Here is a 22,610-nt window from a genome sequence, read left to right on the forward strand (position 1 = left end):
AATGAGTCCAGGCTCAAGAACTTCTGCTCTAAAAATGAGATGACCAGTGGCAATACCTTATGGGAGATGATCACCAAACTCTACATTTCCTATCTTTCAAGTCACACAGCTAGATTACATGTCTGCCTCCCTTGCAGTTAGATCTGACTGTGCCACCAAGTTTTAGCCAGTAGGAGGAAGGTAGAAGTGAGTTTTCCACTGGCCTGGCCCATATAAGCCTTCCACAACTCCTGCTCTTTTTCCCTCTGGCTGACTAGAATGGAGTCAGTCTATGGGGCAGCTTTTATGAGCCACCTATGGAAAATGGAAAAGCCATGCAAAGAAGCCTGATCACTGCCTGGAAGAGAGTCATTCAGGAAAGCTACTTGACTGAGAATGCCTACATCAAAGTATTACATTAGTAAAGAATGAACTTGCATTGAATCAAGCCACTGATATTTGGGGGCTTATCTTCTCTATCAGCCAGCTAGCAAAAACTGTTATTGAATTTGACATGCTGTTGTAACAAAATTGTAAAACATATAGCAGTGACTTAATCAGGTAGCAGATGGCAAGGAAATTGATAGTGGAATCAAAGAAGATGGGAATCCATGCTCTGTAGCAACAAAACAACCTGTCACCGAAAGGTATTTTAAAAATCTAAGCCAACCGCCAGTTTAGAGACTTATCCTAACTTCTTTCCCTATTTTCCCCTTCACAATCACCATATTTCTCTCTTTCATATCTACTTCCTACCTTCAATTCTCTAATCAACTTGCTTCTCCCAGCTGATGCCACCATCATTCCCCTTTCCCATGCAATTCCTATTCTTCCTCAATAACAAAGCAAGCCTCCTATCTCCACAGTACTTCTAGAATTGCTTTAACTAATATCAATCTTATCCCCCTCTAAACATATTGGTTCAATTGTTCATATGAATATTTAATCATATACTGTCTGGCACCATCTTCTGGGTTTTTTTTTTCTCCCCTTAGATGCCCTTGCAAAGTTGTAAACTTCTTTGGGGAGGAACCAAATCATACATTAATCAACTTTCTTCCATCCAGATTTTGCAGAGCACTGAAAGTGCCTAGTGAGTTTTTAGTAAGTATTAATAATGATTTGTATTTTACTCAGCATAAATTTTACAATAAGCCAATAGTAAACTGAGATGGTAAGAGAAGAAAAAATGCTGATACAACACAATTGGAAAGGCAAATAGATGTCTTCCGAATGCCATCTCCAATGGAATGGTAGCTACCTGGAATACTATGATGAGAAAGACTCAAAGGCCATACCCAAGTTCCACAATAAGAGTTCTGTAATCTATTGGCAATGTCTGCAAGGGCAATGGGTAAGAAAGTAAAAGCAGGAGTTTTGGGTATTTGCGACAGGCTTATAAGCCAATGAGCAGCTGATAAAACACTTAAGGCTTATATAGCTAAGGGGCTACTTCAAAACACCATGAGAATGTTGCCATGGCATATCACTTATTTCACCTAATATGACACTCTTAATCTTATGCCCCCATATCTTCACTCTTAATCTTATGCCCCTATATCTTCTCTTCTCCCAATCTTCTTTATTTCAGTAAATGGCATCACCATGTGTACAGTTGCTGAAGGCAAAACACAGTGGGTAAAATCATCCTTGACTGTTAATTCTATTTACCTCTTTCTCTCCTAATATCCTGCCAAGTCTACCTCCATAATCTGTCTTCATTTTGTCCATTTCTTTCCCTCTCCTCCATTGTATTCCTTAGCTCACTCTATCCCTATCAAGTATACTATAGAAATAAACTCTTAAGTGGATTTTAAAATCCTATCTGGTCTTCCTGTTTCTATTCTTATCCTCTGATAGTGTATTCTCTACCCAACAGCAGGATGATCTTCTAAACCATCAATCAAATTTTGTCACTAAACTGCTTGAAACTTTCCCATAGACTTCCTTCACTTTGTACTTAAAATCAAATCTGAACCTCTAAAATGCCCTAAACCTTGTAAATGTTGCCTTATCTACCTCTCTGGTTCATCTCATACCAATATCATTCTAGCTCAATGGCTTCTGCCGTGCTCAGCTTTAAAACTTAAAGCTTCAAGCACATTAAGCATATTCCTGCCTATCCACGTTGACTTTGCCATTCCTTCTGTCTGCGACACTTCTGCCTCCGATCTTTGCTGGTACCTTTATTCCAACTCTAAGTTTTAAATGTCATCTCTTCAGAGAGACCTCCTCCAACTACCTCATAAAATATATCCAAATTCATTCTTCATTATTGTACCCTGCTTACTTTTGGTATATCATAATTTATGTATCTTTTTGTAGTACACGTGGTTTGAGCTCAGGGCCTCACACTTGCTAGGCAGATGCTTTATCACTTGAGTCACTCCACCAGCCCCACCCATCCACCCCTGCTATCTTTCAGAATTATTTCTTTCTTGCATTTTGCCTATCTCCCTTACTAAATTGAGGGTTCCATAAAGGCAGGGACCTTTCTAACTTCTTCATTGCTATATACTTAGCAGTATGATATTGATTATGTCATTAACCTTGTTAACCTTTCTTTTCCCCATTTTTAAGATGAGGACTTGAGGGTCACTGTTTGCTAGAGACTGACTCTGACATTCTCTGCATCTGTATTCCAAGGAGGTTTTAGAGCTCAGGGCTTCCCAGGCACTGACATTTCTCAATGCACTTTTCAAATGAAGTCAGCCCCCCTCAGGCAGCCCAGTGGGGAGGTCATGGAGTGCCAATAGGAAGGAAGTCTGGTGAGTTAAATTACACAGTTCCTTTGCCATGCTATTCCACTCATACTGAGGAGATGTAGCTCATTAGGTACTAAATGTTTAGTGACTGTCACAATTAATTGGTGGGTATTAATACTCTAAGGGGACAGTAAATCTCATGCTGGACTCAATGTCATCAGCTCTTTGCAGTCAGACAATGCATTAGGAGTTTGAATCTAAAGCACTACAAAAAAAAAAAAAAAAAGAACCCAGAGATTATTCCTTCCCTGTTTGTAAGAGTAAATATTGGTTGATACTTACATTGAGCGTTTCCTCAAGTTACCAAGATTTATATTAAACAGTTTATGTGACTTGATCCTTTAATATTTAACCATAATCCTACAGAATAGATTCTAATATTATCTTCAGTTTTGCATGGGGAAACGTTCATACAGAGACAAGAAGCACCTTGCCCAAGTTCACAGGACAAATAATGATGGATCCTTGGTTTGAATTGGAGTCGATCTCATTCTTAAGCCTGTGATCTTAGTTCCTAAGTAAGGAACTAAGTTTCAGTTTCTTATAATTATCTTCTCATATAATTATAATTATTTTTATTGAAATTTCTTCCATTCTTCAAGTCTGAGCTCAAATGCTGCTTCTTCCATGAAGTTTTCTCTAACCCTCTAGACAGGCCATTTTCTACTTCTCCTTTCTCTGAATTGGTCATATGGAATCAATCACATAGGAAAAGAGGGCCATCAACTAATCTTTATTGAACATGTACTATAGGCCAGGCACTATCACAGACAAAAGTTTATATTGGTCTCATAACTGCCCTGTGAAATAGGCATTAATTTTGCTCTATTCTGTAGTCCTTACCCAAGTTTTAATTGTACATTTGCATGATTAATTTAATTTCCTTTTTCAGTCATAACTCCATAAGAAAGTGACTATATCTCTTTTTTTTGCTCCATTAAATCCCCAGCACTTGACCAATTTAGTAGTCATAGACCTAAACAAATAAATTTGAAAAAAATGAACTGTGTACTTACCTTTCATGGCATATATTTGATATATAAATATAGTCGATTATCATCTGCTAGACTGTAAGTTTCTAGAGACATGTTAACTACCTAATTTATTTTTGGATCCTTTATAATGTTCTGTACTGAGCAGGAACTAAATAAACATTTACTAAATGAATTTTGATTATTGTTCGATTTGTACCATTTGAAATCCTACATTATCCAAGCTTAGCACTTTGGATAACAACTACATTAAAATTTGTGAGCACCATATAAAAACTACAGAGTAAGAAGACCACATAATTCTTATACAGAAGACTGTAACCTAACAGTTATAAGTTTGAAAACCAACAGAAAAGGTAGCTGAAAGATGAAACCCATGTTCCACAATTGGTATTGGTCAGAACAGCTTAGGCCATGCTGCTATCATGAACACCTGGACATCTCAGTGGATTAAAGAAAGGGGTTATTTCTCACTTATACTACATAGACATTGAAGGCTGGCTGAAGGTGTTGTTTTATATAACTCTAATTCCAGGACCCAAACTTCCAAAGAGCATCACTCATTGCCATGACAGAAGAAAGTGAGCAAGTCAAATCATGTGAAGCTCTTAAAGCTTCTACTTGTAAGTATCACATTTCGTTGGCTGTGCCACATTCAATGAGGTGAGAAAATGCCCTGCTATAAAAAACACTGAGGATGATCCATTTAGAACCTAACATACCATCCAGAAAAATATACACCCAAGCAATATATTGTCACTAAAATGATGAAATTACTGATGTCTTTTCTTCAGCTCCCGAGCAGGTGCTCACTGGGCCTCAATGTCCTTATTTGTAAAAGGGGAATAAGATATGGAATTTCATATCAAGGCAAAATCCCTTTGAATGATCGATGTACACTTAAAAAATAAAGGACAGGAAGGTGATGGGTACCCATGGGAGGGGAAAAACGAAAGGAGAGGGTCAAAGAGAGCAAATATGGTGGATGTATTTTGCATGCATGTATGAAAATAGAATAATGAAACCTACTGAAATTGTTCTAGCTAAAAAAGGGGGAGAAGAGGTGAGGGAAAACAATGAAGAGGGTGAATCTAACCAAGATATATTATGAGCACATATGTAAATGTCACAATGTATTCCCCATGTACAACTATTATATATACTAATAAAAAAAGAAATAGAATTTCAGAGTTGCTTTAAAAACTGTCATGATGCATTTTTACCACAAAAGCACCCATCACAGGGCCTGGCATGATTCATTATTAAATATTAGTCTTGTCCAATTATCATCTTTGAAATATAGGAAAAATTGATCCATCCAGATATTAATGAGATAAAACTACCCACTCACCCTCAGCTTGACAATTTTATTTTGTTGATATAAATGATCACCTACCAGCTAAAATAACTTGCTGGACACAACCAACTACACACTTCTCCTACCTACACTACTACTTAAATAATTTGAAAAAGGCTACATACACCATATTCTAAGGAAAAGAAGGTTGGGGAAGGAAGTCAGTTCTAGAAACTGAGAAGGAAGCTGCCAAAACAACTGGAAACTACGTGTCCTTCCTAGGCAGATCCAAATACCTCCATCTAATAGATGGAGCAAGTTATCACATTTCTTCTATCTTCTGCTTTACTTCCTATCTTCACACTCATCCTGAGGGGTCTCTAGCTCTTTTTCTTGTGGTTAAGCATCACGCAAGTGGTATTTGTTTATGATGCACAGCATTCCTGCTCTTCTATTGTCTATGTTCACCCAATGTGTGGTTGATTCCAGGAGCTTTAAAGGGAAAATATCCCCAAATCAAAGATTACTATATTCCCAGTCCTATTCATGTTCCCATATAAATGGTCTCATGAAGAGAAGAGAAGCACATGTTAAAACTGTAATGTTTTTAAATAAATGTATCATGTAAATACCTAACAAAGAGGAAGCTCCCCACTCTTTTCTTCCCTCCCATATTCACTGATAGTCCTCAGAGGTAAGGCTAATTCCAGGACACTGGGCTGTGTTTGCTAGTTAAAGGGGATACTGGGCAATAAGAGATCACTGCTTGTTTGTTCACTCCTGTCTTATCTCCCTTCCATGCTACTAGAATAATAAAATGTGGACTGGCTCCCACATGGAATGAGACCTGGCCTTCTTATCACTTTGTTTTCTTCTCTTCTATCCCTATAGCATAAGTGGTAAATTTGTCCAGAATAAAGCCAATACTGCACTTTGGATTATGAGTGACATAAAACAAGAGGGTATCAACACATTTTCAGAATTAAAACTAGCAACCATACTTTAAATTTGAAAATACTTTTGATCTTCTGTCTCACTCTATCTTCATTTAAGCACGTATTTGTTCACTAGGGCTACCATATCAAAGTACCACAAAGTGGTTGGTCTAAACACGACAAAAATTTATTTTCTTATAGTTCTGGAAACTGATAAGTCCAAGATAAAGGTGTTAGCAAATTTGGTGTCTTATAAGGACCTGTTTCCTGATTAGTAGGTGCTGCCTTCTTATTGTGTCTTCACATACTAGATGGGTCAAGGCAGCTCTCAGAAGCCTCTTTTATAAGGGAAATAATCCTATTCACAAGGGCTCTGCCTCATGACCTAGTCACCTCCCAAATGCCCCACCTTCTAAAATCATCATCTTCAGACTTAGCCCTTAAAAATATGAATGGGGGTCAGCATTTAGACCATAGCAAATGGTTTATAAGTATCTATCTTCCCCTTCCTGAAACTGACATAAGATTAGAGTAGGGGCTAGCCCACTTCTCTGGACACATATACTTCTCCCTCCCGTCACAGGCTTCCCATATAAACTGAAGCTCCTAGATACTTCTAGTGGCACTACTCAACACCAAACAACTACTGAAGAAGAAAATATTCCACCCTCAAAGATAATATTCCTGATCTAGGTGCTAACTTGAAAATACTACTAAACACTCCATTGTTTTCTTTGCATTTTCAGCCTCTTGTTTTTGTACATATAATCTGCTTCTCCCTCATCTCTGAAAGAGAGACAGAGCAATTACTAATTGAAAAAAATGAGAAAATAAGGATCAAAAAGGTCAAGAGGGTTCCACAAATTTGCAACACAGTTTAGAAAATGAACAAAAATCCCAGAATCTCTTTGAAATTGGAGAAAGAATAGAAGTGATAAGATTTCAGAACTGGAAGGAAATTAATATTATTAAGTAGTATAGAAGGGAGAATGGAGGACAAATGATTCCCAAGACACATACTAAAACATGGAACAAATGTCACTGCCCCCACAATCTGTGCCAGTTAATATTTTCACCTTTCCAAGCAACAGAAATATGAAATATGCATAAGCATAGGAAATAACATAATACCTATGCAGTACTTCCAATGAAAAATAAAGCTTCATCATAATCACTGACTCTGAAGTAATTCGGAAGCCATACAATCACCTATTCTGTGGGTTAAAAGCTGCCATCCTTCACAAAATTAGTCTCTACAAAATCAATTTCCAAAACAATCAATAGTAACACACTCAAAAAAAGAATGTCTGAGAAATAATAAAGACCGATAAAACTAATCGCGTCAGAGAAAACTCAAGCATGACCTTTTAAGCAATATCATTTGTTTAGCTGACACTCTAAGATAAATAACTTTTAAATAAATGAACATAGGCCAACAACAATAAAAGGACTGCGTATGAACATAATTTTAACACAGATCCCCAGTTTGACTTTCAAAGTAACCATACCTTCATCTGAAACAACACAGCTTCAATTTAAAGAATTTATCACACAAATGCTGCAATCTTTTGAAATTTCAGTGTCAGGTCCAGAAATCATCAAAGGAAACAGAAAATTAGCAGAAACTAAAAAACTTGTTGATGTAGTAAAAATGCTATGCAATCCACCACCTTGTCAAATTGTATTTCTTTTATTGGCTCTCTGGCATCAGTCTGAAATCTGTCCAAATGCTGTAGCAACAGTTAAATATTTTATTCAGGTGTATGTTTTCATGACTGCCTTTAAAGACATCATTACCCTCTACCCTCCATTTATCTGTCACAGTCTTTTAATATCAAGAGCATGCTTGTTCCCAACATCATGCAATATTTATAAGCTACAGTGTACTCAACGCAGATAACACACTGAAAGTCTGTCATCCCTATGGCCAACCTTCAGTCCCAGAGAAGTAAGCAACTACAACAATGAAAACAATGATAGTAGTACCCCTGAGCAGGTACTGAGTATTTGCTTTGTACGAGGCAGTATCTGTACAACGAACAGCCATACAGGTATTATGACTCCCCATATTTTATACCGAAGAAAATTGAGACTCAGAAAGGTTAGGAAACATCCCTGAGACCTCACAACTGATACACCCCAAGGTTCTTCATAATTTCAGTGCCTTAAACAATGGCATTAACCAATTAACTGCATGGCCTCACCAGTCCTCTTCAATAGTTCACCTTTTCTCAGTGCTTGTTGGTATAATAGATACTGAAGTGCAACAATGAATGACACCTTGTCTTCATCCAATGTGTTGGTGACACTGACATGTTAAACTGAATTATGGCACATGGCAAAAAAGAAAATAAAAATGAGAATGGCTGAAATGCTATGAAACAAATGATGTTATAGCATAAACACAATGAAATGGGAAAAGGTGAAAAAAAACAGCACAGACAAAAGTGAGAAATGTTAGCTAGACTTTATTAAGTATTTATGATATTCTAGATACTTTTCTGAGCTTTTTTTGTATTAATATATTGACTCCTCACCACACCTCTACTTATTTACATATATCAGACACATTAGTTTTCCATGACTATTGTAACAAATTTCCACAAATAGTCCCATCGTTCAGAATTATGAAACAGGTCTCACTGGGCTATAATCAATGTGTTGACAAGGCTCTAACAAATAATCTATTTTTTTGACCTTTCCAGTTTCTAGAAGCTGTCTACATTCCTTGGCCCTTGATCATCTTTATCTTCAAAGTCAGCAATATCAGACCAAGCCTTCCTCATGCCACCACCTCTCTGGATCTGTCTTCCAATTTTTCTTTCACTTTTAAAGACTCTTTTGAATACATTGAGACCACTCATTATCCAGAATACTCTCCCTAATTCACAGTCAGCTGACTGGCAACTTTGATTTTTGTCTCAATTCGCCTTTGGCTTGTAATCTAACATATTCACAGCCTTGGAAGATTGGGATGTAGGCATCTTTGGGGGCCATTACTCTGCCTACTATAGTCTGCCTTTTTCTACTGATTGAAACCTAGGTAATTCTCATATCTGAACTTTCTCTATTGTAACTACCATAATCAAAACTCAGAAGCCAAGTCAATTTGCACAATATGAAATAAATCTGAAGGTTAAATAATAAAATATTAACAATGTTTACTTCTGGGTGGTGGAATTATATGTGCCTTTTGGTTTTTTCTTACTGTGTGTACCATAATTTTTACAACAAACATGAATAGATTTTGTAATTGGAAAACGTTATTAAAAAACAAAATTCAAAATGTGTTGAAGTGAGTGCTAATATTGTGCAGAATAGTAAGGAAGCAACAGGAGTAGCATCATCAACTACACTAAGGTGGGAAGAGAATTAAAAGCCTTCACTGACAGGGAGTTTGCCAGATGGACAAATGGTCAAAGAGTCTGGGAAGCGAATCCAGACCGATAGGGAGTCAAAGGAATAAATGAAAAGCCTAGAGTTAGTTAGTTGTGCATTCTCCTTCCTACAACAAGCATGGATCAGTGGAGGGATGTCAACTCATGACAAGGAATGCAGATTTGATGAAAATCACAAGGGAATCCAAGAAAACTGAAGCACATGGGTAAATCAGAAAACATTCTGACAGATACATATTGAATAGAACCTTTACAATTTACATCGACACTAACTTGGAGCTATGTGGTTGCCTAGTGAGGCCTGGTTTCTTAATTCTAAAATAGCAATAGCTGTTATGAAATCAAATTACCCTGTGTGTGTGAGGAGGACTTAGTGAACTATAAAGAGTCATCATAGACAAGGAAGGAGGAACTTGCACTCAATAAAGCAGCAGATAGACTTGGTCTAGTCAGGTAAAAGTGGAAAGTTGCAGGTAAACCAGGCATGGTGGTACACACATGCAATCCCAGCACTCAAGAGGCTAAGGCAAGAGGATCATGAACTACAAATGAAGACCCTGTCTTGATGAAAGAGAAGAAGAAAGAGAAGGAGAGGGGAGGGAAGGGGGATGGGGAGGGAAGGGGGATGGGAAGGGGAAGGAGGAGAAAGATGGGAGAAGAAGAGGAAGGAGGAGAAGAAGAGAGGGGGAAGGAGAAGAAGAAAGAAAAGAGAAGAGAAGAAGGAAGGGGAAGAGGGAAGGGAAGGGAAAGGAGAATGGAAGGGAAAGGGGGAAGGGAAGAGGAAGGGGGAAGGGAAAGAGAAGGGGGAAGGGAAAGGGAAGGGAAGAAATAAGAAAGTTGTGGGTAGCAGATGAGGATAGATCACTTTTTAATGATATGAGCTAAAGCTCCAAGAAGTTAGTTAACTTGTTTCAAGTCATATAACAACAAATGGTGAATTTGAGCTCTCTGGTTTTAAATTCTATGCTCTTTCTCTGTCTATATTGCCTTATGAAAGAAGAAATGCAAGGCATTGAGAGAGAGACAGAGCACCCATTAGAGCTTAGGTCTACCAATAAGTATAACTGTTTTTTCTGTCCCAGACAGTTTTTAGGTTTTGTTTTGGTTTGGTTTTGTTTCTTAGTAGGTTTGTGTGTGTGTGTGTGTGTGTGTGTGTGTGTGTGTGTGTGTGTGTGTGTGTGTGTATGGTACTGGGTTTGAAAATTCAGTGTTTTGAGCTTGCTAGGCAGGATCTCTACCACTTGAATCACATATCCCTCTCTTTTTGCTTTAGTTATTTTGAGGATAGGGTCTCCCAAAATCATGGGTCAGCCTGTGATCCTCCTATTTACACTCTTCACATAGCTAGGATGACAGGTACATACCACAAAGCCAAGTTATTGGTTGAAATGGGGGTCTCCGTAACTTTTTGTCTGGACTGGCCTTGAACCATGATCCTCCTGATCTGCACCTCCCAAGTAACTGGGATTACAGGCCCTATGTGAGAAATATTTGAAAGCACTTTGTATAGAGCAATTTACTAAATCCCCCAAGTATTATGAAAGGTAAATATCTCCATTTTTATAGATAAGGAAACTGAAGCACCGAAGTGTTAAATAAAATCCAAGATCACATAGGAGTAGAAGCACAAGTCAACATTCAAATCCAGGCAGTATGGCAACAGAATCTGCAGTTTGCAATAACTAAGCTAAGCAGTCACTACATTGCTCATGAGCAGGTGTGCACATATTTCCTGCAGGAATGCCTCTTAAATACTGCCTGTACCTGCATCCATTATAAAGAGTCATGTGCATACAAGTGCTCTCAAAACATTTATTAAGTTCAGAAAATTCCTTGGAATGTGGTATCATCTCAGGGCATAGGAAAGAATGAAGAAATAGTGATTGGGTATGAAAAACCAAGGAGGGTCATGATAAACAAGGTGTCCAGGTTAAGAAACTAGGGAGCTAGCTGGATCCTCCCAGGATGGGAAGGGAACTCTCTTGAAAGATGTTTGGGAGGATTAAAAGAAAACCCAGTAAAAGGAGAAAGAGAGGCTGGGGAAGTCATTTGGTAATCCCACAGAAGATGGTTTCCATAAGACAATATGTTAGCCTAGTGTGTTAGTTAGCTTTCCATTATTGTGACAAAATATCTGAGAAAATCAACTTAAAGCAGGAAAGACTTATTTTGCCTCATAGTTTTGGAAGTTTCCGCCCATGGTCATCATGGTCATTTGGTCCCATTGTTTCTGGGCTGTAGTGAACTAGCACATCCTGATGGGAAACATGTGATGAAGCAAAGCTGCTCACGCCATGGTAGCCAGGAAGGAGAAAGAGAGACAGAAAGGGATGGAAGAGAGAGAGAGAGGCTGGAATACCCCTAGTGACCTACTTCCTTCAATTATGCCCACCTTCTAAATTTTCCACCACCTCCCTATAAAGCCATTGGCTGGCAACCATGCACATAGCCTTTGGAGACATTTCAAAGCCAAGCCATAACACCCATCATTTCTAATTATACAAAAGACAAAAACCACACATGAATAAAATTGAATTGTTAAGAAATAAACTAGGAAAAGCATGGTTCTTCAAATACCTTCTGGGAGAAGAAAAGTTTTCAATGCATATTCCAGAAGAAAAAAGAAAAGCGGAAAAATACCCAGTAATTCAAATGATTAACTTAACGTCCCTTGATCACACAGTAAGGTTTAGTTAATAGCTTTTATACTGCATTTAATTCTCAATTTCAGAAATTTCAATCTTGGAGTTTTTGTTGGAAACCAATGAGTTGAGATTACTGTAGCAATTACCCCCAAATAATGGATTACTGAGTTTGACAAACTTGTAAATAAAAAATGCTTTTCTCTTCATTAGAAGGAATAAGCTGTAGATAAAATAGGGTATTTAGGACAGCATATTGGAAAAGCTGATCACTCCAAATATGATTTGTTATGAAACAGATTTCTATATGCCTATAGAATAATCACACAAATATACTTATGTTAGGACTGGAAATGAGGTTCCAGTAGTAGACTACTTGCCTTACAAGCATGAAGCCCTGAGTTCATAGCCCAGGACTGCCCCCCAAAAATGTGTGTGTGTGTGTATTTTAAAAACAAATAAGCGAGAGCACACAAGGGAGGGGTGAGGATAGGTAAGACACCCAAAAAATTAGCTAGTATTTGTTGCCCTTAACGCAGAGAAACTAAAGCAGATACCTTAAAAGCAATTGAGGCCAATAGGAAAAGGGGACCAGGAACTAGAGAAAAGGTAAGATCAAAAAGAATTAACCTAGAAGGTAACACACATGTACAGGAAATCAATGTGAGTCAACTCCCTGTATAGCTATCCTTATCTCAACCAGCAAAAACCCTTGTTCCTTCCTATTATTGCTTCTATTCTCTCTTCAACAAAATTAGAGATAAGGGCAAAATAGTTTCTGCAGGGTATTGAGGGGGTTAGGGGGAGAGGGAGGGGGTGGAGTGAATGGTAAGGGAGGGGGTGGGGGCAGGGGGGAGAAATGACCCAAGCCTTGTATGCACATATGAATAATAAAACAATAAAAAAAAGAAAAAAGAAAGAAAGAAAAACAAATAAAAAGGAACCATTATTTCCTTCAAAAAACTCCAGCTTGCTAAATTCAACAGTTGACACTGCTACTGCATAGAAGGCCTAACAAAGCTTCACCTGAGAATCTAAAACAACTTGGTTTGCCATCTGAGTTTCCAAGAAAGCAGTGAACTCTCTCTGCACTAATGCCCATTTCCACTGTACCTTCTTTATCAGTAGGAGCCGGAAAAGAGGACCCTTAGAAATTGCCAATCTGGAAATCAAAGATTAAATCCTCCAAGAAGTCATTAACTTTTAAAGAACATCTGAAAGCACAACTCTGATACCCAAGAAGTTGGTGATAGTTCTGCCCATGACTGAATACACAAACCTCTTAAACCTCTACAGCTGTCTCAATGAAATGACATTCATTCTGCCCAAAACTCATTCTTTCATTCAACTCATCAAATTTGTATTCATCTCTTATTGGGTGACTGCCACTGAAGATATGGAATTATAACAGTGGTCAAAAATGGGAATAATTCCTGCCTTTATGGAGTCCATAGAATAGAAGAAAGACAGGCATTCATGGAACAATGACACAGATAAAGGTAAAACAGAAACTGTGATTGTTGTTATGAATTAAAAAAGATATTCCTGGAAAAAAATTTAATCAGAGCTCTGAAAAATAAGTCAGAGGTCACCAGGGGGCTCATGGGATGGCTCAAGTGGTAAGAGATCCTACCTAGCAACCTTGAGGCCCTAAGTTCAAACCCCAGTGCTGTCAAAAAAAAAGAGTTTACCAAGGCAAGACAGAGGTGGAGTGCTAGGTAATAATCTTGCTGGAGGAAGAAAAAAACATGTGCAAAAGCACTGTAGCAAGAAGAACAGCAGTGCAGTTGAGGTGAGGATCTGAGGAGTGCAGAAAGCCTTGGAGGAATGTGGCATAAACTGAGGCTGGAGAGACAGACTTGGTCAAACAATGCCAAGGGAAGGATTTGGATTCTTAGAAATGCAATGGGAAGGCTTTTAAGCAGGAACTACTAGAGAAGGTGTGATGTGAATCAGGTTAACAATTCATGACAGCCTCTTAAATCCATGTGAGGTCATGTCAGGAGAACACTGTGTAGGGAGATCATAGCACAGACTGGTTAAAAGCACCAACTCTCCAGTCAGGCTTCCAGGCTCAAAAGCCCAAGAAAGCCACTGTGTGCCTTTATATAAGTTTTGTAATCTCTTTGCCTCAAGTTTTTCTTCTGTAAAATGGAGATAATACTAAAGTTTCCAAGATTATTAGGGCCAGATGTTTCTTAATATTCAAAATGTTTTGGACTTTTGAAAAGTATAAAATTACACTAAATATTCTGCAATACCCCCAGCAGTACGTCATAACCAAATGCATTAATATGTTTTGAAGCAAAAGGTATGATTGCTAACTTTATGTGAGCTAAATAAAGACAATAAGTAGTCTCATGCCTATTCAGATCAGGCTTTACCATCAAATGAGTTTGCACCAACTTTCAAACTTTATTAATTTTTTTTCAGAATCTTTTAAAATTCAGAATTGCAAGTAAGGGACTGGGGACCTTCCACCTAGTGTTATTGGGAGAAATAAATGGATCATTATTTGTTGGTTCTTTGAATAGGCCTGGCACACAGTAAGTGCACATAGTAAAAACTTTTATGAAATAAGTAAATGTCTTGTATACCAAACTAGCTGGCTGCATGAATTTAGGTATTACTAATCTATAAAATACAAGCAATGTTAGGATGTTATGGTTTGGGTATAAAGTGTTCCTCCAAAAGATCCATGTATTGAAGGCTTGGTCCCAATACAAGCAGTGTTCAGCAGTGGAGCTTTGGGAAGTGATGGAATCATGAGGGCTCTGTCTTCATCAGTGAATTAACCCATCAATGGAATGGATTGAATAGAATATTAGGTGGAACTGTGGGAGGTGGGACCTGTTTGGAGGAAGTAGGTCACTGGTGGCATGCCTTTGAAGGGTGTTTTCTCTCTCTCTTTCTCTCTCTCTCTCCTTCCTGACCATGATGAACTGATCAACTTTATTCCTCCATGCCCTTCCTGCCATGATGCTCTGCCTCACCACATCCCAGAAACAATGGAGTTAATCAACCATAGACTGAAAACATGAGCCAAAAAATTTCCTCCTTTTAAGTTGTTCTGTTAGATATTTTGTCACAGCAACAAAAAAATCTGACTAACACGTAAAATTGGTATTGAGAAAGAGGATTGTTGATATAACTAAACCTGATCTTGTGGTTTTTAGGAGGAATTTAGAAAAATTTGAAGGTATAAGACAAGCCTTACAATGCTATAAGCACAGCTTAATGGGCAATTCTGTTGGGAACTCAGAAGAACAGAATGCTGACAGGAATATGGACAATAAAGACTCTGCTCATGAGGTTTCAGATGGGAATCAGGACTCTATTAGGAACTGGACTGGAGACCGTGTGTGTTACACTGTGGCAAAGCATGTGTCCACATTTTCTCCATACCCTAACACTTTATAGGAGGCTGAGTTCAAAGGTAATGGATTAATTAGTCTGATGGAGGAAGTTTCAAGGCATACTAGCATTCAAGCTGTGCCATGGTTTTTGCTGGCTACTTTTATCTGGGTTTACAGTGAGAATTTGGGAGCAAAAGGAAGAGCAGAAAGGTTTGCAAGACTTGGAATTCTTCCAGAAAATAAGCACATGAAAATTCCATTCTTCTGGAGTAAGTGTGTCTATTGCTACCACCATTGCCTGTGGACATCATATTCTTTAGTCTTTCAATGCAAACTCACAGCACTGACTCACCAGGGAGCTTTCAGGCCTCAGCTTCTTGGACTTAGCAGCTACCAGGTTCTTTAGCTTTCTAGTGTGCAGTCAACTATTGTTGAATTATCCAAGCTCCAATCATGTAACCCTCCATCTCTCTCTGTCTCTCTCTGTCTCTCTCTCTCTCGCTCTTTCTCTCCATTTATTACAGTGGATAAATAGATAGACAGATAGGCAGACAAAGTAGAAAATGAAGTTCTTTTAGTTTTCAAGTTTTATAAAACGAAATATCTTGAGCAATGTTGACTTTACAATGCTTTGTAGAGAAGCTGGCAAGTATACAGAGGACCTTGAATGTACTCCTGATAAGGTAATGATGATGCCATACCAAATTTTACACCCACCTTCCCTTCTCTTCTGTCCCACTGGTCACTTCAGTGACACTCGGACCACATTCTGTATTTACCTCTCCTATAAGCAATCTCACTGACATTATCCTAGACCTCAGCCTGAATAGCCTTCACTTTCCTCATAGCACCATAGGTTCAGTCAGACCCTAAGTTCCATAATCACCAATATGAAAAACCAGGCTCCAACCAAAACTTCTGCCTAGGAAATGGAAGCCAATAACTATTCTTAATGTGACTGCCGTCAAATGTATTGAGAAAAGAGTCAAAGTTAGCACCTAGGAGTTTACCCATATGAACTCCAAAGAGTCAGAAACTTAATTGCTCAGAGCCTTAGTTTCCTTAAGTGCAATATCAGGATAAGAATAATAATAAAACCTGTTCTGCCTTCTCTGTAAAGTTGCTGTGAACATCACACAATGTGCAATATAAGTAAAAGCTATATTACAAAGTGTAGTTTATTGTAATTATCATCTGTTCCCTTATAACCAAAATTCTTGCTGAAAAGAAAAATGTTCTTGTTATGTAGTGTCCTCTAAAAAGGAAACAATCTGCATTTTCAATGCTTTATTAAAGGAAATGAACATTTATTGAGGACTTCCCAGAGGCTAGGCACTATTCTACTTTTCCATGTATTTTATCAATCAGAAAACTTGCTTTGTGTACTACAGCATATACCTTACTCTATTACTAAGTGTTCCTTGGTCTTTGTTTCAAGATAAATACGGTTTTATGAAAATCAAATTCATTTATAATACATGGTTAACTTATAAATGATAGCCCTTTAAATCAGTACAGGGCTTGACATTTTATAAAGCACTTGTGCAGCTGTGGTTGCACTTGATTGTCCCTAAAAGATATAATTATGATGTATATGTTAGAGAAAGAAACAGACGCTGAGATGATGGCATAAGAAGTGAGGTACTCAGGGACTGAACCAGGTCCATAAAATGGATGTTTTTAATCATGGTCTTCTAGAGTCACTACAGTCCTGAGGTGGACTATGCTACAGTCAGAGTTTTAATGAGCAAGTGCTCAATTTCTTTGTTCAGATTGTTTCTTTTTTTTTAAATTTATAAACATTTATTGAAAATTAAAACAAATAAAAGTAGGAGCCTAGGGTAGTCAGCAAAAGGTTCCAAGAAAAGTTAACATTTGCTCTGGACTTGAGGCTTGGGAAGATCTCCTTCTGAGAGATCTTTTTTGCCTAATGTGCACTTTCTTTAACAAGCATCTTCACCTACATAGTTTTTCATGTTGGTTTGGAAAATTGTCGCCTACAGTCTCATATGTTGAAGTTTGAGTCAGTTTTGGCCCATAGGTTTATGGACTTGAGGGGATGCTGATTATATCAAATGGGCTATCCTGGTGTGGCATGCTGACACTGGGGGAGTCCAGTGTAAGGGGGCAGAGGATCAGGGGAAATATGATCTTTCTACTCAGTTTTACTGTGGACCAAAAAACGCTCTAAAAACATAAAAAGTATATAAGTGAAAACACTCATCATTTCCTACTACTATGTCTGAGAAGCAATGTTGTCAAGTGTCCCTCAGGGCCAGGACTTGGGCTTCCAACCTGGGAGCTAAATCCCAACCCACTCTTCAAGTCTCAGTCCCATAGATTGTTTCTTAAAGCTATTTCATTTGGAAGGAAAATAAAACTGCATGAGACACAACAAAAAGTGATGAAAATCATTAAACTGCTGTAATAAATGGAAGCCCAGAGAAAGAAAGACTTTAATAATCACTTGCCACATGGAAATGAAAAGTCAAGGCCTGCACCTTTGTGCAGTTCTCCACCCTCCCCTACAAGCCCTCCCAATAATGCTGATTTATAGTATGTAAAGCTCTAGAGCAGAAACAAAATCAACTCCTGTTTACCTTGTCTCAGCATTTGCTTCCCTATGTTAGAGGTACTGTGGAAAACCACTGTGCACACTTAATAGTTTCTGCCACATTTCAAGATGCTGTTTTTCATTACTTTTTTCTTTTTCCTCTATAATGAGACAAAGAAGCAATTACCTCTCCGTCTGCTCATCACGATACCCATGCTTCACTGGGCTAGAAAGAAGAGAAAATGGGAATGAGCAATCTAAAACCAAAGACCTAGAACCTGTAGAAGACATACAAAGTTTTTAATTCACTGAGATTTGCATGGAAATCTGCAGCTAAATTTTCTACCTTATTCCATTTCTAAGAAAAACTTAATTGCATCTGACTAAGATAAGACCATTTAAAATAACAATAATACTATTAAGGTTCAGGATGCCTAACATATCTGTACCTTACATTTGTATAGTGATTTACACTTAACAAAGCATGTTCCCTACATAATCTCACTTATTTCCTAAAGCAGTGCTAATTCTTTAAGCAATCATTTGAGGTTAGAATTTGAACGGATTTGGAAGGAAAGAAATTATCATTTTAAGTGCCTACCAAGTGCTAGTCATTGTACTGAGTGATTTGCATTTATTATCTCCAATCCTCACATCAGTTAGGATTCCAGCAGAGCTTTAAGTCACTCAACAAGAAGTGTTGAAGTAACTGAGGCTAGCAATAGCACCTAGGAACTCAGAGAGGGTAGCAGATGGCAACAGGAGCCATGGCTTTTCATGGAATAAAGCAGTCAACCCTTGTGATACAATAGGAAGAAACCCAGAGGAATACTCTAAACTCACTGTGTACCTGCCTTTCCCTGCTGTTTGTCCTTCCCCTCCACTGACTGAATACAATTTAACCAGAGACAGGGATCTCATTGAGATGACCCTTCAAGTAAGTTTCTTGGGCACAGAGTAGGGTGGAAAAGGTTGAAAATTGGACCTGGAAGGAAACTGAAGCCATCCAGTACAAGCCATCCCTTCCCCAACACCAAATCCAGTCATCTACTCTTATCTTTAATCCAGTTGAAAAAATGTCAAATCAGGAGGAGATGATATTAATTAAGTCATCTTCCCAAATGAATACTAAAACATGAGTAAGTGCCATCTTTTCATAAATGACTAAAATACAAAAGGGAAGTAGGGATGATAAGTTAACATACACTATAACTGTTACAAATTTCCTCTGTAGCTTCTGTAACTGAGTGTAAGCCTTAACTGATAAGCATAGCAGCCAGCCTCCTTCTACCACTATTCTATACTCCCCTTCACTTTTCCTGCTTATCCAACTGGATGGTGTTTTTTATTGATAAGGTAACCCCAATCTTTACTCCTGTAAGATCTCAGTGCGTAAAGGTTTTGTCTTAATTGGGTAGCAACCCTGATTGTTGCCCACTGACCAGGATTATTGGACAGAGTACTAAGAGGCTCAGAGTGAATCTTTTGGGTCTCAGATATAGTCTTCTTTGTCCCATTGCATAGTACTAATTCCATTTTCCTCTGGTAATCAGGATCAACCACCCCACTGACTACAGTGACTCCTTTCTATATGATGGTTCAGCAACATGAAGAGCTCAAAATATCCAGTAGCTGTTTCAGTTTCCAATTCACTGGAACCATGCCTGTATCTCTTTTGGAAACTTTCTTTCTTTGATCATTAGAATCTCCAGAAGTTCTTCCAATGGGTTATTTGGTGTATTTGTAAGGCAGGCCACTCCTAGTTCCACCCTTGGTTCCTTGACATGGGTATTCTAGCCATAGAGGATGATATCATATTGTGGCCATTAAGGCATATATACCACACTATGAAATGCAACAGTCAAAATTTGTAGAATATTATCTTCCTACAAGCTTCATACCTGAGCTTTTATCAGGTCATTCCACTACTTAGTCACCTTGAGGTAACATAATACATGGTAAGTCCAATAAATTCCAGGGGCATGAGCTAACTATGGCACACCTTTTGCTGGAAGTCTAAAACCTGATTTGGAGATATATTGTAATGGATAAGACATTCTGATGATGGCAAAAGAGCAAGGAAGGTGAATGCATACATGAAATAAGTATCCTATGAGGAAAAATGAAAACCCTTTTCATGAAGAGGTCCAACATAGCAACCCTGTCACCAAGTGGCCAGCTGTTCCCTTTAGGAAATGGTGACATGGAGCTGGGAGTTCAGCATTAACCTCTGCTGTGGGTAGGTTGGCACTTAGCCTTAGAAGGGGGTGTCTAGGTGGTGAGCGCATGAATAATGCCTTTCATGCTCTCATCACTATTTGAATAGTAGACTATTAAGTAAGCACTGGATATTCCCAGAATAGACAGCTACCTGGTTCCTAAGACCCTCATCCTCAGTGGGTGCTCTGTGGGCATTAACATGGAATACAAATATGTGGGCTTCTTTCAAAAAAGTTTATTGATATACTCTGTCCCAGAATCCTGATGTTCTTCAGATGTCCACGCACATTGTCCAAACACAACCTGAACCCAGGAGCAAGGATACTCACTTACATGGTTGTTAGGTTGTTTTTCCAGAGCAAAGGACAAGGTCAAAAATGATAGAGTATAACCAGAAGTCAGAGACATCCAGCTCCCCAGATATTAATGACTCTATTTTTCAGACAGAGAAACTAAGACTGCACAAGGCAAAACAATTTGTCTGGGGTCACACAGCTAGAGAGTCAGGGCTTCTATTCCAAAGCCTATGTTATTCCTTAAACCATTAACAACGCAGAGTGGAAGAGAAAGTCTCTCAGCTTCTAGTCAAGAAGAATTAGGCTCAACTGAGATGCAAACCAATTACCAGCTTAAAACACTTTGTTACATAGATAAGTAAAATCCAAAGTTCCCTCCCGTGGTCATTAAAATTAAATCTTAAAAATTATGATAAGCAAGGGATTCAAAGAGCTTTATTACCTCACTCAGTGTAATGTGTTCTTTTTTTTTTTCCTTTATAATTTTTTTCTTTTATTATTCATATGTGCATACAAGACTTGGTTCATTTCTCCCCCCTGTCCCCACCCCCTCCCTTACCACCCACTCCACCCTCTCCCTCTACCCCCCACCCCCTCAATACCCAACAGAAACTATTTTTCCCTTATTTCTAATTTTGTTGTAGAGAGAGTATAAGCAATAATAGGAAGGAACAGGGGTTTTTGCTGGTTGAGATAAGGATAGCTATACAGGGAGTTGACTCACATTGATTTCCTGTGCATGGGTGTTACCTTCTAGGTTAATTCTTTTTCATCTTTCCTTTTCAGTAGTTCCTGGTCCCCTTTTCCTATTGGCCTCACTTGCTGTTAAGGTATCTGCTTTAGTTTCTCTGCGTTAAGAGCAACAAATGCTAGCTAATTTTTTAGGTGTCTTACCTATCCTCACCCCTTCCTTGTGTACTCTAGCTTTTATCATGTGTTCATAGTCCAATCCCATTGTTGTGTTTGCCCTTTATCTAATGTCCACATATGAGGGAGAACATATGATTTTTAGTCTTTTGGGCGAAGCTAACCTCACTCACAATGATGTTCTCCAATTCCATCCATTTACCAGCGAATGATAACATTTTGTTCTTCTTCATGGCTGCATAAAATTCCACTGTGTATAGATACTACATTTTCTTAATCCATTCGCCAGTGGTGGGGCATCTTCGATGTTTCCATAACTTGACTATTGTGAATAGTGCCACAATAAACATGGGTGTGCAGGTGCCTCTGGAGTAACCTGTGTCACAGTCTTTTGGGTATATCCCCAAGAGTGGTATTGCTGGATCAAATGGTAGATCGATGTCCAGCTTTTTAAGGAGCCTCCAAATTTTTTTCCAGAGTGGTTGTACTAGTTTACATTCCCACCAACAGTGTAAGAGGGTTCCTTTTTCCCCACATCCTCGCCAACACCTGTTGTTGGTGGTGTTGCTGATGATGGCTATTCTAACAGGGGTGAGGTGGAATCTTAGGGTGGTTTTAATTTGCATTTCCTTTATTGCTAGAGATGGTGAGCATTTTTTCATGTGTTTTCTGGCCACTTGAATTTCTTCTTTTAAGAAAGTTCTGTTTAGTTCACTTGCCCATTTCTTTATTGGTTCATTAGTTGTGGGAGAATTTAGTTTTTTAAGTTCCCTATATATTCTGGTTATCAGTCCTTTGTCTGATGTATAGTTGGCAAATATTTTCTCCCACTCTGTGGGTGTTCTCTTCAGTTTAGAGACCATTTCTTTTGATGAACAGAAGCTTTTTAGTTTTATGAGGTCCCATTTATCTATGCTATCTCTTAGTTGCTGTGCTGCTGGGGTTTCATTGAGAAAGTTCTTACCTATACCTACTAACTCCAGAGTATTTCCTACTTTTTCCTGAATCAACTTTAGAGTTTGGGGTCTGATATTAAGGTCCTTGATCAATTTTGAGTTAATCTTGGTATAGGGTGATATACATGGATCTAGTTTCAGTTTTTTGCAGACTGCTAACCAGTTTTCCCAGCAGTTTTTGTTGAAGAGGCTGCTATTTCTCCATTGTATAATTTTAGCTCCTTTGTCAAAGAAAAGTTGGTTATAGTTGTATGGCTTCATATCTGGGTCCTCTATTCTGTTCCACTGGTCTTCATGTCTGTTTTTGTGCCAGTACCATGCTGTTTTTATTGTTATTGCTTTGTAATATAGTT

At 38.3% G+C, this 22,610-nt stretch overlaps 1 long non-coding RNA gene across 1 annotated transcript in view; it reads right to left on the reverse strand.

The window, feature by feature from the left end:
* Positions 1-22,610, reverse strand: part of LOC141411349 (uncharacterized) — a 191,731-nt gene that overhangs the window by 135,707 nt on the left and 33,414 nt on the right. Inside the window, exon 2 of the long non-coding RNA XR_012436111.1 lies at positions 18,106-18,144. This is a non-coding gene — a long non-coding RNA (uncharacterized lncRNA). The remainder of the gene's footprint in view (positions 1-18,105; positions 18,145-22,610) is intronic.

Source organism: Castor canadensis, chromosome 10 (genome assembly GCF_047511655.1).
Source record: "Castor canadensis chromosome 10, mCasCan1.hap1v2, whole genome shotgun sequence".
In the NCBI taxonomy this organism is placed as follows: Eukaryota; Metazoa; Chordata; class Mammalia; order Rodentia; family Castoridae; genus Castor; species Castor canadensis.